Source organism: Podarcis cretensis (assembly GCF_951804945.1).
Source record: "Podarcis cretensis genome assembly, chromosome: 16".
Lineage (NCBI taxonomy): Eukaryota > Metazoa > Chordata > Lepidosauria > Squamata > Lacertidae > Podarcis > Podarcis cretensis.
Window position 1 is genome coordinate 6,826,284 of NC_137186.1, and position 18,461 is coordinate 6,844,744.

Below are 18,461 nucleotides of genomic sequence, written 5' to 3' on the forward strand. Positions count from 1 at the left end.
TGGACTTGTACTGTTAGGTAATAAAAGCTTTCTGGGAGATGATATATAATGAAATGAAAAAAAAAAGTTAAAATAACCTTTGTTTAAAAAACCAGAAGCTTTTCTATTAGGAATTATAGGCAGCGACATTCCAAAGGAGCAGAAAGGACTGTTTATGTATGGAACAGCTGCCCAGATGTTATTAGCCCAGAGATGGAAAGAAGACAAGGTCCCTAGCAGAGGAATGGCAAACCAAGCTGATGGACTATGTCAAAATGGCAAAACTGACTGGAAAACTCAGAAACCAAGAGGACAAAAACTTTATAAAAGAATGGGAAAAAATTATAAGTTATTTAGGAGACAACTGTAAGCAGATGGAAACATTGGCAGGATTATGATTTTACTTGTAGTTTAACAAATAGCATGGACAATACAGATTGATATAAAAGATAGAGTATGGAAGTATATGCAGTTGTAAATTTTTAAAATGGGATCCCATGGAGGGGATGGGGGGGGGGAGTCGTGAGATTCGGAGGATTTTTGTGTATGGACTTATATTTGGATTTTTATAACTTTGCATTTGAAAAATCATATAAAAACGATTTTTTTTAAAAAAAGCATTGACTTGACTAATGTTGGTCCATTAATGTCATTGAGTCTGCTATGAGTAGAACATAGTTTGATACCACTCATGGTTTTGCTCCAGACACACTCAAGTGATTACTGTATCACACACATACCAGAGGGCACTTGGTTTTCTGAATATGAGGGAGAATGGAACTGAACTTCTCATGTGATTGAACATCATAATTGTGAGTTAGGAGGTATAATGACATGAAGTGGTGGGAAGATGGCCTCTGGTCTGAGAAACCAATTTGTCTGTGCATATCGCCAACAGCCAGAAGCCTCTGGGTGCTGGTGACAGCCTCTCTAGCCAACAATTCCCATTGACTTTCTTTTCTCGCAGACCTAAATCACAGACTCAGTCATCCCACACGTGTGTACCCCAGTGTGCTTATTTGAAGATTAATCTTCTAACAACCTTCTGATGAAGTCTGTCATTAGCTGAAGGTAGCCTTACAAATCCACAGTCTGAGGACATCTTCCAAATGAGGGGTATGAACTGAGTCAAAAAACCCACGTGTCGGATGGCTATTATTTTCCGTTCTATAGTGGTGCCTCACTTCCTATGAGAAGGGTTCGAGGAGCTGTATAAAAGATGCCTGGCTCTCCAGAGGTCTCCATTCACTTCGTTGGATTCAATCTTCCTTCCTCCTTCCATCACTTTGACAAGGTAAGATCGTGTTCCAGTAGAGTAAGCTGGAACAATAGCGGCAAAATTGTGGGATAGCTTTTGGGCTCTGTTTCTAACTGGATTCTTGCTCTAATAATTGAGTGGGTCACTGTACTTAAGAAGGCTATCCAGCTTTTCCATTTTAAAACAGAAAACATTTGATGCCTTTTATATGTATATTCTAGAGCTAAACAATTGTTTCTCTACTAAGTTTTTTTTCATTTCAGTATTTTGGTGCATGGGTATATTTGAAGTCTTCCAAAATAATTTCACTGGATTTTTTGAGGGTGGGTTGGGATATCTCCAGTGGCCTCTTTCAGCATATATATTTTTTTTAATTTTCTGTACAATGTACCAGAAGTAGCATTCTTCTTGGTGGTTGTGCGGGAAAATATTGATAATCCTTTGTGGACATCCCCAGGCTTTCAGAAGAGCTAAGGTCTTGGGCTAGTGCTTCAACTATACAGTATTTTCACTGAACTAAGTTTGGGCTATGCTTCGAGTAAAGTTTTTCAATGCATGTCTTAAGTTATTTTGCAGAGTAGCTAAAGTCTTGCAAAGAGCTGTGCTCTGAGTAACAGGCATAACAAAAATAATAACTTCATTATTTATACCCCACCCACCTGGCTGGGTTCTCCAGACATTCTGGGCAGCTTACAGAATATCATAAATAATAATAAAGCATCAAACATTGCTACAGGTGTCGCATAATGCCCATTCCACATTTGTAAGAACTTAATCCTTTCGTGTGGCAGCCGCTACACATTGGAGCGCCCTGCCTACTGATATCAGGCGGACACCCTCATTGTACTCTTTGCAACGTCTGCTAAAAACGTTTTTTGTTTAGACAAGCCTACCCTAGTTAGTGAGACAGTTGATGCGAGTTTTAATCTGTTGTTATTCTATTGCTATTTTAACTTTTTGGAAAGCCTTATTACTGCCATTCTTCCTAATGATAATTTCATTGTTTTATCTTTTTTTGCAAACTGCTTTGAGGGGTGTGTGTGTGTGTTTTAACAATCTAGCCATGTATGCATTTTGTAAAATGCACAGATATATAAGCAACCGCCACCAAACATTTAAAACTCACTTGCTGCATTATATTAATTAACCTGGAGTGAAAGTCATATTTGATAAGCTACCCAATCCTGCTCTTCATAGATTCTACCTTCTGAGTTGCCAATATAGGAAATATTGGTGAGAAACCTTAGGCAGAACTTTATTTATATGGAGTATATGGACACGGCACTCATTCAGACAAGCGATTTGGCTATTACCAATGTCAGACACAAATAAAGCAGTATCAGATACTTTGGAGTGGTCCCACAAGATGTTTCTCTCTTTCCTATAGCTTTATCTCCACTCTGAAAAAATGAGCTGTTCTAACTGCTGTGGCCAAAGTGGCTCCTCCTCCTGCGGCTGTTCCCAGGGCTGCTGCACCCCCTGTTGCTGCAACCAGGGCTCTTGCAGCCAGGGCTGCGGCTGCTCCTGCTGCAACCAGTCTTGCTGTTCCAGGGGCTGCTGCTGCCCCTGCCAGTGCCAGCAGTGCTGCTGCCCCTCCTGCTGCTGCCCCAAGTGCTGCTCCTCTTGCTGTAACCAGTGTGGCTGTTCCAACTGTGGCTGCTCCTCCTGTGGCAGCCAGTGTGGTGGCTCCTCCTGCTGCTGCCAGAAGCCTTCCTGCTGTTCCAAGTGTGGTTGTACCCCCTGCTGCTGCCAGAAGCCTTCTTGCTGTTCCAAGTGTGGTTGTACCCCCTGCTGCTGCCAGAAGCCTTCCTGCTGTTCCAAGTGTGGTTGTACCCCCTGCTGCTGCCAGAAGCCTTCTTGCTGTTCCAAGTGTGGTTGTACCCCCTGCTGCTGCCAGAAACCTTCCTGCTGTTCCAAGTGTGGTTGTACCCCCTGCTGCTGCCAGAAGCCTTCTTGCTGTTCCAAGTGTGGTTGTACCCCCTGCTGCTGCCAGAAGCCTTCTTGCTGTTCCAAGTGTGGTTGTACCCCCTGCTGCTGCCAGAAGCCTTCTTGCTGTTCAAAGTGTGGTTGTACCCCCTGCTGCTGCCAGAAGCCTTCCTGCTGTTCCAAGTGTGGTTGTACCCCCTGCTGCTGCCAGAAACCTTCCTGCTGTTCCAAGTGTGGTTGTACCCCCTGCTGCTGCCAGAAGCCTTCCTGCTGTTCCAAGTGTGGTTGTACCCCCTGCTGCTGCCAGAAGCCTTCCTGCTGTTCCAAGTGTGGTTGTACCCCCTGCTGCTGCCAGAAACCTTCCTGCTGTTCCAAGTGTGGTTGTACCCCCTGCTGCTGCCAGAAACCTTCCTGCTGTTCCAAGTGTGGCTGTACCCCCTGCTGCTGCCAGAAGCCTTCCTGCTGTTCCAAGTGTGGCTGTACCCCCTGCTGCTGCCAGAAGCCTTCCTGCTGTTCCAAGTGTGGCTGTACCCCCTGCTGCTGCCAGAAACCTTCCTGCTGTTCCAAGTGTGGCTGTTCCCCCTGCTGCTGTTCCAAGAGCAGCTGCTCCGTACCCTGTTGCCAGCAGGTTTGCTGCAAGCCCTGCTGCCCCCCCTGCTGCAGCACCAAATCTCCCTGCTGTTCCAAGTGTGGCTGCTCTCCCTGCTGTTGCTCAAAAGGCTCTTCTCAGCAATCAAAGTCCTGCTAAAAGCTGAAAAGCAGATCAGTTTCCTCCATGCCAGCTGCCTGCCAATTTACTCCATATGACCTCGCCAGCCCTACCAAAGCTGATTCCAAGTCCTCTTGATTGACTGCTTGCTTTCACAGCAACTCCTTCAATGCTTCATGATTTGTACCTCATTCGATCATTAACATCAAAACTTTGGTTTAAAAATATCTAATAGTTTGTATTTGTCCTTGAGGAGTAACTCTTTTAAAGCTGAAATGATCCTTGCACAGCCTCTTGGGTGTGCAGGATGGTTTTTGCTTCAGATAATTGGCCAGTCTTCTGTTGTCCCTTTCCTTGATTGTCAACACAGGAGTCAATAAAATATTGAAATCAAAGATGTTACTAAAGTCTTGGTGTGCTTTTTCTCCATTCATCTTTGAGCACTCAATTATCAACATTCTTCTATGTTCTATGGAAGCAGTGTGGAGCCCTTTTCAGCTCAAGGGTCCTATTGCCTTTGGGGTTCCCTTCCGGGGGCCGCATGCTAGTGGGGGGGGCAGTGCCAGAGCCAATGGAGGAGGTGCAAGAAAGGTGAATTTTACCTGTGTGCCATAGACTATTTTCTATGCACATTCACACACATCCTCTATATTCTCCACATGGTGGATTAAGAGGCATGATCAGAGTTCAGAGGCATGGTAGAGCCAGGGGAAAAAAAAACTGGGTGCCAAACAAGGCCAGGGTTGAGGACATTAGTTTAATGGCAAACACATCAGTGCAGAGTCATTTCTTGATAGTCACAGCCACAGAGTGAGTTGGGGTGAGTCTTCAGGGCTGCATAGAGAGAGCCACATTCAACCCCTGAGATTCCCATTCCCTCTTCTACAAAATAAGTGCTTGGAGAATTTCACTTCACATAGAAAGGAGGAGGAAAGAGAGAGAAAGAGGGTGGAGACTTTTGTATTCAACCTCACACACTGCAAGCAAGCAACCGCCAACAGATTATTCCCCAAGATCATGTGGCCATTAACAGGGGAGAGAATTGTAGTTCCATCCATCATTTTGCCCAAGGTCAGTGTGTGTGTGTGTGTGTGTGTGAGAGAGAGAGAGAGAGAGAGGGGGGGGGGGAGAGAGAGAGAGATGGAGAACAATCTGAAGTATTTTGCCTAAAGACCTTCTCATTCCACCAAAAAGTAGGAAACAATTTCTGCAGAAAATAAGCCCTTTGCACCAAAAATAATTGCTGGACAGTTGAAAGCCACACACATTTTTCTTCTTTTTCTTCAAGACACTACTACTACCCACAGTGGCTTTGCTCAGCCTCCACAGCTGGAAACAGCAATGTTTCTGAATGCCAGTAGCTGGAAGCCACAGAAGGGGAGAAGGCTCTCGTGGTCAGGTTTTGCTTTTGGGCTTCCCACTGGTATCTGGTTGTCCACTGTGAGAACAGGATGCTGGGCTGGTTGAGTCATAGGCCTCATTCAGCAGCCAAGCTCTCCTTACGTTCTGATGATTGTGTCTTAGAGGAATCATCAAATGCCAAGGTTTTGTTTTACAAAGGCACTAAACCTAGATTCCGGGCATCGCTGACAGAGACACTCACCTTCAAACCATTACTGCTATTGTTGATCCTGCCCTGCCAGTGGAGTTTTCTGCCCTCTGGCTCCCGACACTCCTAATGTCTATTTCTGTAAACCACCAGGTCCTTCAAGTTTTCTGGGAATGGCCTTAGGATGGGAGTCTGCTTGATGAGAGACCTGCCGTAATGGCAGTGATTAGGGAGATTCCATGGGATTCCATGGGATTCCTCATCGACAGTCATATTTGGGGAAAGGGTGTAGCTCTGTGGCAGATCACCTGCTTTTCATGCAGTAGGTCCAAGTTTCGGTCCCTGGCAACTCCAATTAAAGAGTCTAATGTCATGTCACGTTGCCGGCACTGGGATAGACCTAATTCTAAGACTCTGGAGAGCTTCTCCCAAACAGTATGGGCACTACTGAATTAAATGTGAGACAAGGATATAAGAAAAGCCTGCTGGATCAGGCCAATGGCATTCTGTTCTCACAGTGGCCAACCAGATGCCTAGGAGAAATACACCTGTTGTTTCCAGCAAGTGGTATTCAGAAGGATTGCTGCCTCTAACTGTGGAAGCAGATCACAGCCATCATAGTTTTGTTGTTTAGTCATTTAGTCATGTCCGACTCTTCGTAACCCCATGGACCAGACACGCCAGGCACTCCTGTCTTCCACTGCCTCCCGCAGTTTGGTCAAACTCATGCTGGTAGCTTCAAGAACACTGTCCAACCATCTCGTCCTCTGTCGTCCCCTTCTCCTTGTGCCCTCCATCTTTCCCAGCATCAGGGTCTTTTCCAGGGAGTCTTCTCTTCTCATGAGGTGGCCAAAGTATTGGAGCCTTAGCTTCAGGATCTGTCCTTCCACTGAGCACTCAGGGCTGATTTCCTTCAGAATGGATAGTTTTGATCTTTTTGCAGTCCATGGGACTCTCAAGAGTCTCCTCCAGCATCATAATTCAAAAGCATCAATTCTTCTGCGATCAGCCTTCTTTATGGTCCACCTTCACTTCCATAATCACTACTGGGAAAACCATAGCTTTTACTATACGGACCTTTGTTGGCAAGGTGATGTCTCTGCTTTTTAAGATGCTGTCTAGGTTTGTCATTGCCATCATGGTTAGTAGCTATCAATAGCCCTCTCCTCCATGAATTTCTCTAATCTTAAAAAATGCCTGCTTCTTGGGAGAAAACAGATGACAAACCTAGACAGCATCTTAAAAAGCAGAGACATCACCTTGCCAACAAAGGTCCGTATAGTAAAAGCTATGGTTTTCCCAGCAGTGATGTATGGAAGTGAGAGCTGGACTATAAAGAAGGCTGATCACTGGAGAATTGATGCTTTTGAATTATGGTTGGGCTCCCTCTTTGCTATCCTTCTACCAGCAGGCTATCCTTCTACCTTCCTGCCCAAACAGGCCTTTGAAGTGCAGATGATGTTAATTGCTGGCATGCTGTCAGGGCAAACTGTATTTTAATTGGTGGTTCTAGATGTGTTTTTATATATTTTGACTATCATTTTTAACTAGCTTGCTTTTATGACTTTGTATTTTATAATGATGTTTTAAAATGATGTTGGAAGCTGCCATAGGCGCCAATGAGAAGGGGCCCAGGTCTAGGCTTGTCATACGTCCAGAAAATTTTGGACATATATGGAAATAAGATGTCTAAAATAGCGAGGGGGGCGAGGGGGGGTTGAATTTTAACAGGACATTGGGTGAGTCCTCCTCAGCTTCTTCCTCCCTGCCCAGCAGCTCTCAGTGCTGCTCCCCCATGTACATGCCCCTCTCCAAGTACACTGCTACCTTGGTTCTCAAACACCTTAGTTTTCAAACACCTTGGTACTCAAACAACTTGAAACCCAAACACTGCAAACCCAGAAGTAAGTTTTCCAGTTTGTGAATTTTTATGGAAGCCGAACGTGCTCCGTTTTGAGTGTTATGCTTCCTATTTGAGTGTTACGCTTCCGATTTGAGTGCCACACTTCCGTTTTGAGTGTTACGCTGAGGTCCGTCTGTTTTTGCTATTTATTTTGTGTTTTTGTTTTTGCGGCTTTTTTGTTTTGTTTTTGTGACTGTGTGCAACCCAGTTCAGCTACTGATTGATTGACTGTGTGACTGCAGTGCATTGTTTATTGCTTTCATTTTATAGATCAATGGTCTTGTTAAATAGTAAAATTCATGTTAAATTGCTGTTTTAGGGGTTGTTTTTAAAAGTCTGGAAAGGATTAATCCATTTTGCATTACTTTCTATGGGAAAGCACGCTTTGGTTTTGGAACACTTTGGTTTTGGAATGGACTTCTAGAATGGATTAAGTTTGAAAACCAAGTTACCACTTTATTCTGAACATTCTGGTGTGGCTTCCACACCACTTCTAGCCCTTCACTTGGGGTGGGGTGGGGGTGAGGTGTCCCCAGTTTTCCTTCATACAATTTTGGCTCAACAACTTTGGGGTTGTTGTTGTTGTTATTATTTAAAGTTCAGCAATTTCAGTGGTTTCCATAGACAAACAGACAGATAGATGATAGATAGATAGATAAATAGATAGATAGATAATTTATTATGGTCAAAGACCATATTTATTGCATAACACAATAAAAACAGCATTCAAAAAGATTAAATATACAATCAGAGCAGATTGCAGCAATAGCTAATGGGTTAAAATTGAGATATATACATACACCCGTACAACTGAGATTTGGGCTACCATAAAGAAATAGACCCTGAGGCACCCCAAAGGGTGACTTCAGGATTTCCCTAGTAAGCTATTTTATTCTAGAGGATGATCTGTGCCTACAAATCTGGGCGCAGAATTTGGCTACCAGCCAGGTCATCTTGTGATCTTTGCCTAAGAGGAGAGAATTAAGTTTAGACTTGTCTGAAAGATCGGCGAGCCTCTTCAGCAAAGGATCAATCTGGATGCAAGGAAACAGAGATATGTTGCTGGAACGGCTACGTATCTCCCATTTTCTATGATTTTATAATTGGGGATCCCTTGTACAGTCCTGTTGTCTCTCTATGTCCATGATTCAGTGGTTTCCTTAAAAAAAGCTCACTCAGCAACGTTGAGGATGTCAGGAATTTATTTATTTTTTAAAATATGGCAAGCTACCCAGGTATCTTAAGCAACTCCCAATAAAATATTTGGGAGGAAGAGCCCCCCCATGTGGAGAACAATCAGATGTGGAGGGGACCAATCGCAGAACCAAGCACAGCCCAGCTTTGATGGCTGGCAACTCCTGCTACCCTGATGTTGGGAAAGATTGAGGGCACAAGAAGAAGGGGACGACAGAGAACGAGATGGTTGGACAGTGTTCTCGAAGCTACAAACATGAGTCTGACCAAACTGCAGGAGGCAGTGGAAGACAGGAGTGCCTGGCGTGCTCTGCTCCATGGGGTCACGAAGAGTCGGACACGACTAAACGACTAAACAACAACAACAACTCCTGCTACTGTGGAGACGCAGAAGGGGGAAGCATCCCTGGGCCAGTGGCAGCAGCAGCAGGAAGAGGCTGAGTGCCAGAGAGGAGGAGCTGCCAACCATTGAAGCCACACTGCCACCACATTCGACTCTACCCCCTGGCTCCTCCCAGCACCATGTACATGGCATGTGTGCATCATTGGGCCCCCCAATCTTCTGCTCAAGTTTGTACCTCTGGAAGCTGCTTTGAATCCTAATATGGGAAGGAAGGAAGGAGATGAGTCAAGCATGGTGGAGATAAGTAGTCCTGGAGTTCTAAAGTGGATTTAAGACAGCCTAAGGGATGTGGGTGGTGCTGTGGGTTAAACCACAGAGCCTAGGACTTGCCGATCAGAAGGTTGGCGCTTCGAATCCCTGCGACGGGGTGAGTTCCTGTTGCTCGGTCCCTGCTCCTCCCAACCTAGCAGTTTGAAAGCACATCAAAGTGCAAGTAGATAAATAGGTACCACTCCAGTGGGAAGATAAACAGCGTTTCTGTGCGCTGCTCTGGTTCACCAGAAGCGGCTTAGTCATGCTGGCCACATGACCCAGAAGCTGTACACCGGCTCCCTTGGCCAATAAAGCAAGATGAGCGCCGCAACCCCAGAGTTGGTCATGACTGGACCTAATGGTCAGGGGTCCCTTTACCTTTACTATTAAATGGTGATTATTAAAATACATAACTAGAGGCTAAATTTCTGAAAGTGAAGTTTTTTCCTAATTTGTTCATCTGAGAAGTGGAAACCCTTTTGGATTTAAAATGTAATTGTGGAAAGGACAGCTTCAGGATCAAGGACACCAACACAGTGGATTGCTGCAGAAAAGTCTATTTTTTATTGCATTCTACATATACAATAAAAGCAAGTAAAGAAAAGTTTCAGAATTTGAAATCTGGGGATTTGTCCCCTCTACCAAGAAAGCAGTTGAAAACAGTGTGATAGACTCAAAATGTGATCCTCTCAAATTCATCTCCCCCACCTCCTCTCAGAAGCATTCCAGCAGTTAAAGCAATAGGACAACCTGCAGTAAGATTAATCAGGTAGCGAGACAGAGCTGGACATTTTGCTCAGCGGTATGTTGGAAGGGAAAACAAAACAGCAGGCCTTGAATTTAGTGTTATTGGCAGCAATGTTGATTCTGCTGGGTGGATGCTCCTTCAGCAATTGCAGGTGAAGTGGGGGGACGGGCACACTCCCCTTAGCAGCATTTCTTGCTTGGGACACAACACTGCTGAATTTGAGCACAGCAGCCATGGGACTTGGGAGCACAGCAGGAGTGCATGGATTGCATGGGTGAACAGCACGAACAGCCACAGGAATGCATGGACTGGACACCGCTGTACGGCATGCAGCAGTAGACTACTCTGGTTCCTCCATGCCCATGGCAGCGGCCAGAGTCAGAATGGCCACAGCAGCCCATCTTTGTGGAGTGGAAGCAAAGCTGGGGAGAAGAGGAAGAAGAATGGGGCATGTCAGCAAGAAGCAACAGCATCCACATGAAATTTGAACTGCATTGAGAATCCAACTAGGGCTCTCCTGAATGAGACAGAATGTCAGAATATAGGAAGCTGCCTTAAATGGAGCCCGATCTCCAGTGTTTGAAGCAGGGGTCTTTTCCAGCCCCACCTGGAGATGTTGAGGATCAAACCTAAGACCTTCTGTGTGCAAAGCAGATGCTATGCTACTGAGCTACGGTCCTTGTCCTATGAATAAAGTAAGATGCCTGCTGTATAGTTGTATAGTTACTTATTTCCTTGACATCTGATGGGAGGTGTGGTGGGATAATGAGCTGCTTGTGCGTTAAAGCTTGATCCCTCAGAGCTCACTCAGTGTAGTGAAGCCCTGCCTTGAGCGGAGCCCTTCGGGGTGGCTCCGTCAGTCGCTGGTAGAATCTGACAGTGGGCGTTTGCGGAAACGTTTCCAACATAAAAGCTGTTTCACGGACATGCGCCTCCTGGATTCCCTGCGTGACAGTTTCCGGCGAGGGGTGGGGGTCCTTAAAGGGTGTCCTGATACCTCCTCACTGTTCTCACTGGAAGTATCCCAGAGCCTCCCCTCCGACTCCCTTTCCTTTGGAGCTCCCGCACTCCCCCTACTGGTTCCCTCTTCTGCTGAAGAAGTGTCTCTCCTATTCTCCTGAAGCCTTCTCACCACCTGTCCTTCCGATGGCAGTTCCCTGACAGGAGGGCATTCCTACTACCAAGAAGGCCCTCTACCTTGTTCCTTGTATCTTCACTTATTGCAGTGTGGGAACTGCCAGAAGGCCCTTGGATCTGGACTTGTGTCTGGGCTGGACGATGGGGGCAGAGACACTCCTTCAGGTATACAAGGCCGAGGCCATTGAGGGCTTTAAAGCTCAGCACCAACACTTTGAATTGTGCTCGGAAACGTACTGGGAGCCAATGTAGATCCTTCAGGACTGGTGTTATATGGTCCTGGTGGCCACTCCCAGTCACCAGTCTAGCTGCCGCATTCTGGATTAGTTGTAGTTTCCAAGTCACCTTCAAAGTTAGCTAGCTCAGTACTGGTTATGTCTCTCCAGGGTTTCAAGTTGAGAATATCTCCCAGCTTTACCTGGAGATGCTGGGGACTGAAGCCTTGTAAATCAGGTACACTATCACTGAGAAAGATAATTTTACTTCAGGAGGCTGCTTGCTATGTAGGGCAATTAGCTGCCTCTAAGGAGATAAGGAAAAACCTCTGGATAAGGCCATAGAGTCCACTGACTCCAGGGAGGCCTTTTCAAAATGGCCAACCCAATTCCCCAATGGGCAAGCCTAGAAGTCAAAGAAATACAACTTAGGTTTCATAGCTTTCTAGGATGAGAAGGGGACCTTCAATCTCATTGATTCTGTCCAAAATCCCTCCTCGGTGCAGGATCTGTTCAACCAGGATGTTAGGGCAGTATCCCTGATGATTCTAGTTCAGCCTCTGCTTAAATATCTCCAGTAAAGGAGAAAATAGTAATATAAGAAAATAGTCCTGCTAGACCAGGCCAGGCCAAGGTCTCACCTGGTCCAGCATCCTGTTCTCACAGCAACCAACTAAATGCCTCTGAGAGAGTCCACTCACCTTGAACGCAGGTGGGAGATGGTGATTCTGATGAATCCAAGTGTATGACTAGAGATCCCTGGGAGAAGGGGAGCTTTATATATGCTGCCCAGAACACTTATCTCCTAGGAGGTGTGAGGCTCCACCCAAGCATCGCAAACTCTTCATGAACCATGAGGGCACATGTTACATTGCTGTCACCACACCATCTTCCGGTTTATGCTTGTCTTGTCTTAATTCATGTCTATTAAAAAATGATTGTAATCGCTGGCTTAATGACAGCCTAATACACAGGCCAGCCCCAGAAAAGAGTTTATTGGGGGGGGTGGAATTTAATGGCGGGAAATCATGGGTCTTGCCTGGGGCACTATGGAAGCTGGTTCAATCCTTCCTAGTCGAATTCCAATAAGTGTCTACCAGTGCCTCAAAGTTTCCATTGCTTGGTGCTTTAGGGTTTAGGTAACCTCAATTTCTAGATCTCTCTGATGCATTTGCCCAAGGTAGCAAATATCATAGAATCATAGAATCATAGAATCATAGAGTTGGAAGAGACCACAAGGGCCATCGAGTCCAACCCCCTGCCAAGCAGAATGGTATAACTGTACAATTAAAAATCAAATGTTTTTTTAAAAAAAAAATATAAAACATTTGAAAACATTCAGAATATCTAAAACCAAACCAAACCAAACCCATACCCTCATTGTTTCACAGTCGTCACCACTGGCACCTATCAGCCACTCAATGGTTATGTGTTGACTGCGACATGAGAAAGTTCTGACCAACATCTTGAGTTGAGACACCTATCTGGCCACTAAAAAGGTAAAGGTAAAGGGCCCCTGACAGTTAAGTCCAGTCACGAACGACTCTGGGGAACAGAATTCTGAATCAAGGCTTCTTTGGTATCATCCAGCAGGACTCTCCTTATGCCATTCCTGAATCTGAGGACCCATGCAGTTTTAATATAGAGTGGAACCTCGGTTTTCAAATGTAATCCATTCCAGAAGACTGTTCAACTTGCGAAATGTTCAAAAACTGAAGACTGCACTTCCGGAAGCATTTACGTCCTGAAAACACAGTACAGAAGCCGCGTAGCATGTTCAGCTTCTGAAATAGAAGAAGAAGAATCTGTATCTGAAGAAGTGTGCATGCACACGAAAGCTCATACCAAGGACTAACTTAGTTGGTCTTTAAGGTGCTACTGGAAGGAATTTTTTTTGTTTCAGCTTCTGAAAAGCATTCAAAAACTGGAGCAGTTTTTGGCGTTTGAAAGACGAAATGTTCGACTTCCAAGATGCTCTAAAACCGAGGTACCATTGTAGCTGGGCAAGTTGTTAATTTTGTTGAAGGAAGTGATGGGCTTAGAAAGCTACTCTTAGTCCATTGCTTCTTTCACCCAATAACATGAACTAGCAATGTAGTCTCTTTCTGTGCTAAGGCCATCCATAACTTTGCCATTATAGCAGTAGAATCTTAAGAGATCGCCAGAGCACTGTCTGGTCCTGTTTCGTTGGATGAATTTCAGTTGGTGTAGTTTGAGGATGTAGAAAAGGCACTTGGGTCAGTTCAAGGAACTACCTGCACTCTGGGCCCTTGCCCTTCCTGGCTGATAAAATCTAGCAGGTTGGAAACAGCTGTCTGGGCCAGGAAGGTGGGCCATGCCTTGTAAAAAGGGGGTGGTTCCCACCTGTTTGAAAGAGGCAATGATAAGACTGCTCCTTAAGAAACCATCCCTAGATTCTAAGATCCTAAGCAACTACAGGTCAGTTGCCAGCCTACCTTTTTGGGGGAAAGGTTCCTAAGTGGGTGGTCACTGACCAGATCCAGGCACTCTTGGAGGAGACTGGTTTTCTAGATCCATTTCAGTCAGGGTTTTGGGTTAGTTTTGCCATACAAACAACCCTGGGGATAGGGGTAATATATCCCTGTTAACCCCCCTTGACTTCTCAGCAGCTATTGATACCATTGACCATAGTATCCTCCTGGAGAGGCTATCCAAGTTGGAGGTGAGTGGCACCACTTTGCAGTGGTTCCAGTCATACTGGGATGGTTGTCTTCAATAGGTGATGCTTGGGGAAGAGTTATTCAGCACCATGGGGCCGTCATTGGGGGTTCCCTCAAAAGTTCAGTTCAGTTGCCCCATGTTGTCTCTCTCATTCATTCATATATATATATATACGAATGAACACACACACACACACACACACACATATGTAGATGTAGATGTAGATGTAGATGTAGATGTAGATGTAGATGTAGATGTAGATGTAGATGTATATGTATATATGTATATGTATATGTATATGTATATGTATATGTATATGTATATGTATATGTATATGTATGAAGGAACTGGCAAACCACTCCAGTATTTTTCCAAGAAAACTCCATGGACATAAAAAGAAGACGCTTTGAGAAGAAAGTGAGGGTTTCCAAGGCATGCTCTGGTTCATGGGGTCACGGAGAGTCGAACACGACAAAGACAACTAAAGGACAACATATATATGTAGAGTCATCCAGAGGTTTTGTAGTGTGTTGTCAGCTGTATGCTGAACTCTGGGAATTATAGTTCTGAAAGGGGAATCAGGGACCTACTAAGAACTCTCAGCCACCTTAACAAACTGCAGTTCCTAAGATTATAGTTAACAAACTATAGTTCTGATCCACTTTCATTTCCCTTGTCTTTCAAGTTGTCTCAGACGGTGTCAGGTGTCTGCCAGCAACTCCCACAGCTGGCTGCCCAGGAATGTACAAAGACAAGGAAATGTTTCTTACCACCTGCTTTTTATTCAGTATTTACGGAGAGAGGCTTTGGAACCCAGCCTCTTGGATAATGGCGTTGTCCCGAGTGAATCTGCCCCACCCCGGCCATCTCTCCCACTTCTTCATTTGTCATCTCTACGAGTCCTGATGAGTGCCCTCTGCCTTTGAGCTCTTTGCTCTCCTACTTTCCAGGCTTGCCCGGTTCTGGGAGCGGGGGCGTCTGGAATGCTTTCTAAATACACTGTGTCCATCAGCTGTCATCTCCTGGTGCTTCCTTCTCCTTCTCCTCCTCTCCCATTATTTCCCAAGTTTCCCCCTCATCTTCCTCTGAGCTGTGACCTCCCTCAAACCCCTGTTGTGATTCTGAACTGCCTTCCTCTTCTCTGGAAGGGTCAGGTTGGGGAGGCGGTTTCCACCTCTGCCCTGTCCCTGACATCCTGACATCCTTGGTTCCAGGGATTTTTGTTTTGTGCTTCTCTTAAAACCATTGTGTCTTTTTTAAATTTTTTATTTCATTTTAATACATCACATACAAAAAAGAAATATGAAGATAAACAAATATCCATCATCTCCTAACAACTAAGAAAAAAATAAAAATAAAAAACCACAACCACAACAACACCAATACATTAAATTGTGCTCACGATACATTTAACATAAAGATGACTTTTCCTATATAGCTGACTTCCCGTTTACTCCTTACTTCTATTTCTCATCCATTATTCACTGCCATATTATAACATGTTTTGGCTTAAATATTATTTATTCTATCCTAGGTATTCCATAAAACTTAAAACTCCTACTGAAGTTATTCAAATGCTGCTACCGACTTAAACTGTCATTACTATTTTTCAAATAGATTTTTAAAACTTCACATTTTGTGATAAATACTACCTTTGATTTATTTTTTATTCTTTCTGATAAATGGTCTAATTCTGCATATTCAGTCATTTTTTGAATCCACTCTGATCTAGAGGGGACTTTATCACAATGAGTATTTTTGCTGCAACCATAGCATAGAGAAAAAGTTCTTTTACTTTTTTAGGGATATTCAGATCTGTGATTCCTAATAGGTAAGCTTCTGGTTTCTTGCTGAAAGATATTTTTAACATTTCTTCCATTGCATCTTTTGATGGTGTTATCATTATGGTTCATAACCAAACTAGGACTGGGGAGTGTCAAACCTTGTTTCGTACTGTTTGAGCACAGACTAATCTCTCAGACTAATCTTATCTCTCAGACTCATCTACCTCAGATGATTGTTAGGAGAAAGGTGGGAGGCATTCCCGCTACCTTCAGGTCCTTAAAAGAATGGTGAATCATAAATTAAATAAGAAAAAATAGGGCTCTTCTATATTGGTCCAATCCAGCACTTAGCAGTGGCCCCAACCCCATGTGATCTGTAGCAGATCCAACCGGATTTGACAGCCCTTGATCACTGTAAGTAGGCCTGATCCAATCTGGGTGAATCAGGATCACCTCAATTTGCTCTGGCTGAATCCCTGGTTGATCCAAATTGACCACAGACCTAATAAATATACACCCACCACATGTTTATTGATCATATCAATTGCATCCCAGACATGACCCCCGAAAGTCTTGTCATAGAGTCATCTTCTGGTGTTATGACTCTCTGACTCAGGTTTCAGGGGAGAAAGAATTAGTTTTGCCCTGTAGATGATTAAAAACTATGCGTGGGAAATAATAACGATGTCATTCTGACCCTATCCCCAAAGGCAGTTTAGAGGTCTGTTGTTAAAAGAAGATTGCTAGGTTGCTGTGACCTCAGGTGATTTGCTGACTAGGTTCAAGATGAATTATGATACCTGGGACCAGCCTGCCTTGTATTTTCCTGTCACATTCCCCAACCATTCCACAGTAAAGATAGCACAACTTAATCCATGTGAGTCATAGAAGTTGGGAGGACCAGCTGAACCATCTAGTTCAACCTACTTTCTTAAGGAATGTCTATAAAACACAAGAAGATGTTTTTGGCTGAGTCAAAGCATTGACCGACCTTACCTGGGCATTATCTACTCAGGTAGCATAGCATCTTTTCAAGGTCTCAGTCAGAGGGAAGACATCCATTTCCTTCTTTCTTTCTGGAAAGAAGCCAAAGTCCCAGCAAAGGGAGAATGGATACGAAAACTTATGGAATATGCAGAAATGGCGAAACTTACCAGAAGAATAAGAAATCAAGATAACAAATTTTTCATATAAGAATGGAAATGGTTTATTAAACATGTACAGATAAATTGTAAACAGATAAAAATATTGGTGGGATTATAGTAATAACCTGCTGTTTCATGAGTATATATTTAAAGGAGATAAACAAATGAGGAAATTAAGTTAATTCCGATTGGAAGAAGATAAATAAATAAATAAATTTAAGGAACCATAGAAAGAGGGGGAAGGAAGTCATTTTTTTAAAATGTCAAAATGGTTGTAAAGGTAGTGAAATGTATAAACTTGAAAAGTATAAATATTATTATTATTATAAAGGAGGACATTCCTATCACAATGCAATTAATCATAGCCTGTAGACATATTAGGCTGCCATCTTGCTGAAACTTAGTGGGTCAATTCCTGGGTGGTTGATTACCTGTATGACACAAATATGGTGCTTTTTGGTTTCATGATGAAAGGAAGATGAGATATGAACGGTACTTTTTGTGGGAGGGGGAAATATGGTTGATATCTATCCAATGTTAGCCCAACTCACAGTAGATCCACAGAAACCAATGAAATTCGGTTAACCATGGTCATTCATTTCAAAGGGTTCTTCAAAGTATGGCATAGCTGGATACAACTTAAATGTCACCAAAAAAAGGGGGTAAAACAAGTGAGAATTTCAAAAATCTTGAAATCCAGGGAGAAATGGTCTTGCTTTGTTTTATGCACAATCACAAGACAGGAAGACAAACATCACAAGACTAGACACAAATTAGAGGCTGGCACCCACACTCACTCTGCTTGCCATCCTTCTTACCTCTTTGCCATTTCCCCACACCTGACCAACCCCACCACCCTTTACACACCACCCACCCCTCACTTTTCTCCCCACAGCTTACCCCAATCACCTCCCACTCCAAGTCCCACTCCTTTTTAAAAGAGGGGCAGGTACTTCACAGAGATGCTTGCTAAACCACTGTGTGAAGGCCCTCCCCTTTAGAAGAAGCTAGGGCATGACAACAACACACCCCACCCCCACCAATACACCCCCCTCAATATACTTCTCCTATCTTAACAAAACACTTCAATGTTTCTCGGATACTTCATGTAAGAAGGAATTCTTAAGTTTGCTTTGTGTTGAGTTTTGACAGCACCCCTTTTCGCAACAGAAATGGGCAGAGGCTAGATTGGGATTCGGATAGATTTCTGGGTAATCTGATCACCAAGGATTTATAACTCCCAGCTGCTTAACCTGTTGAATTGTCTCTTTAAATTTGAAGGCGCATTATTGTTCCACAAGATGTGTATTTCTTTAAAGGCCAGAGCAAATAACGTGACCTAGTTTTACAGCTGTGAAGCAGTATAGCAGGTGCTGTTAAGTTGTGGTAATTAAGTTGTTGGGTATGGTATATAAAGAGCAGCACCTAGCTCCCTCAGTACCCTGGTGGATGGGTCATGCTTATTGATATATTGTAATTAAGTGCAAAAGGAGTTTTTGTTTTTGTTATTAAAACCTAGCAAAAGTTATTTTGCATTTCTTGAATGTGTGGTCTCCCCAGCACACATTCTGCAGCGC

At 43.9% G+C, this 18,461-nt stretch overlaps 1 long non-coding RNA gene across 1 annotated transcript; it reads right to left on the bottom strand.

The window, feature by feature from the left end:
• Positions 1–9,727: 9,727 nt before the first annotated feature.
• On the bottom strand, positions 9,728–12,851 carry LOC307204623. Its single transcript, XR_013833759.1, has 3 exons — positions 12,649–12,851; positions 11,975–12,197; positions 9,728–10,343 (listed from the first exon to the last, which is right to left on the bottom strand). It is a non-coding gene; the product is annotated as an uncharacterized lncRNA (long non-coding RNA).
• Between the last annotated feature and the right edge of the window lie 5,610 nt (positions 12,852–18,461).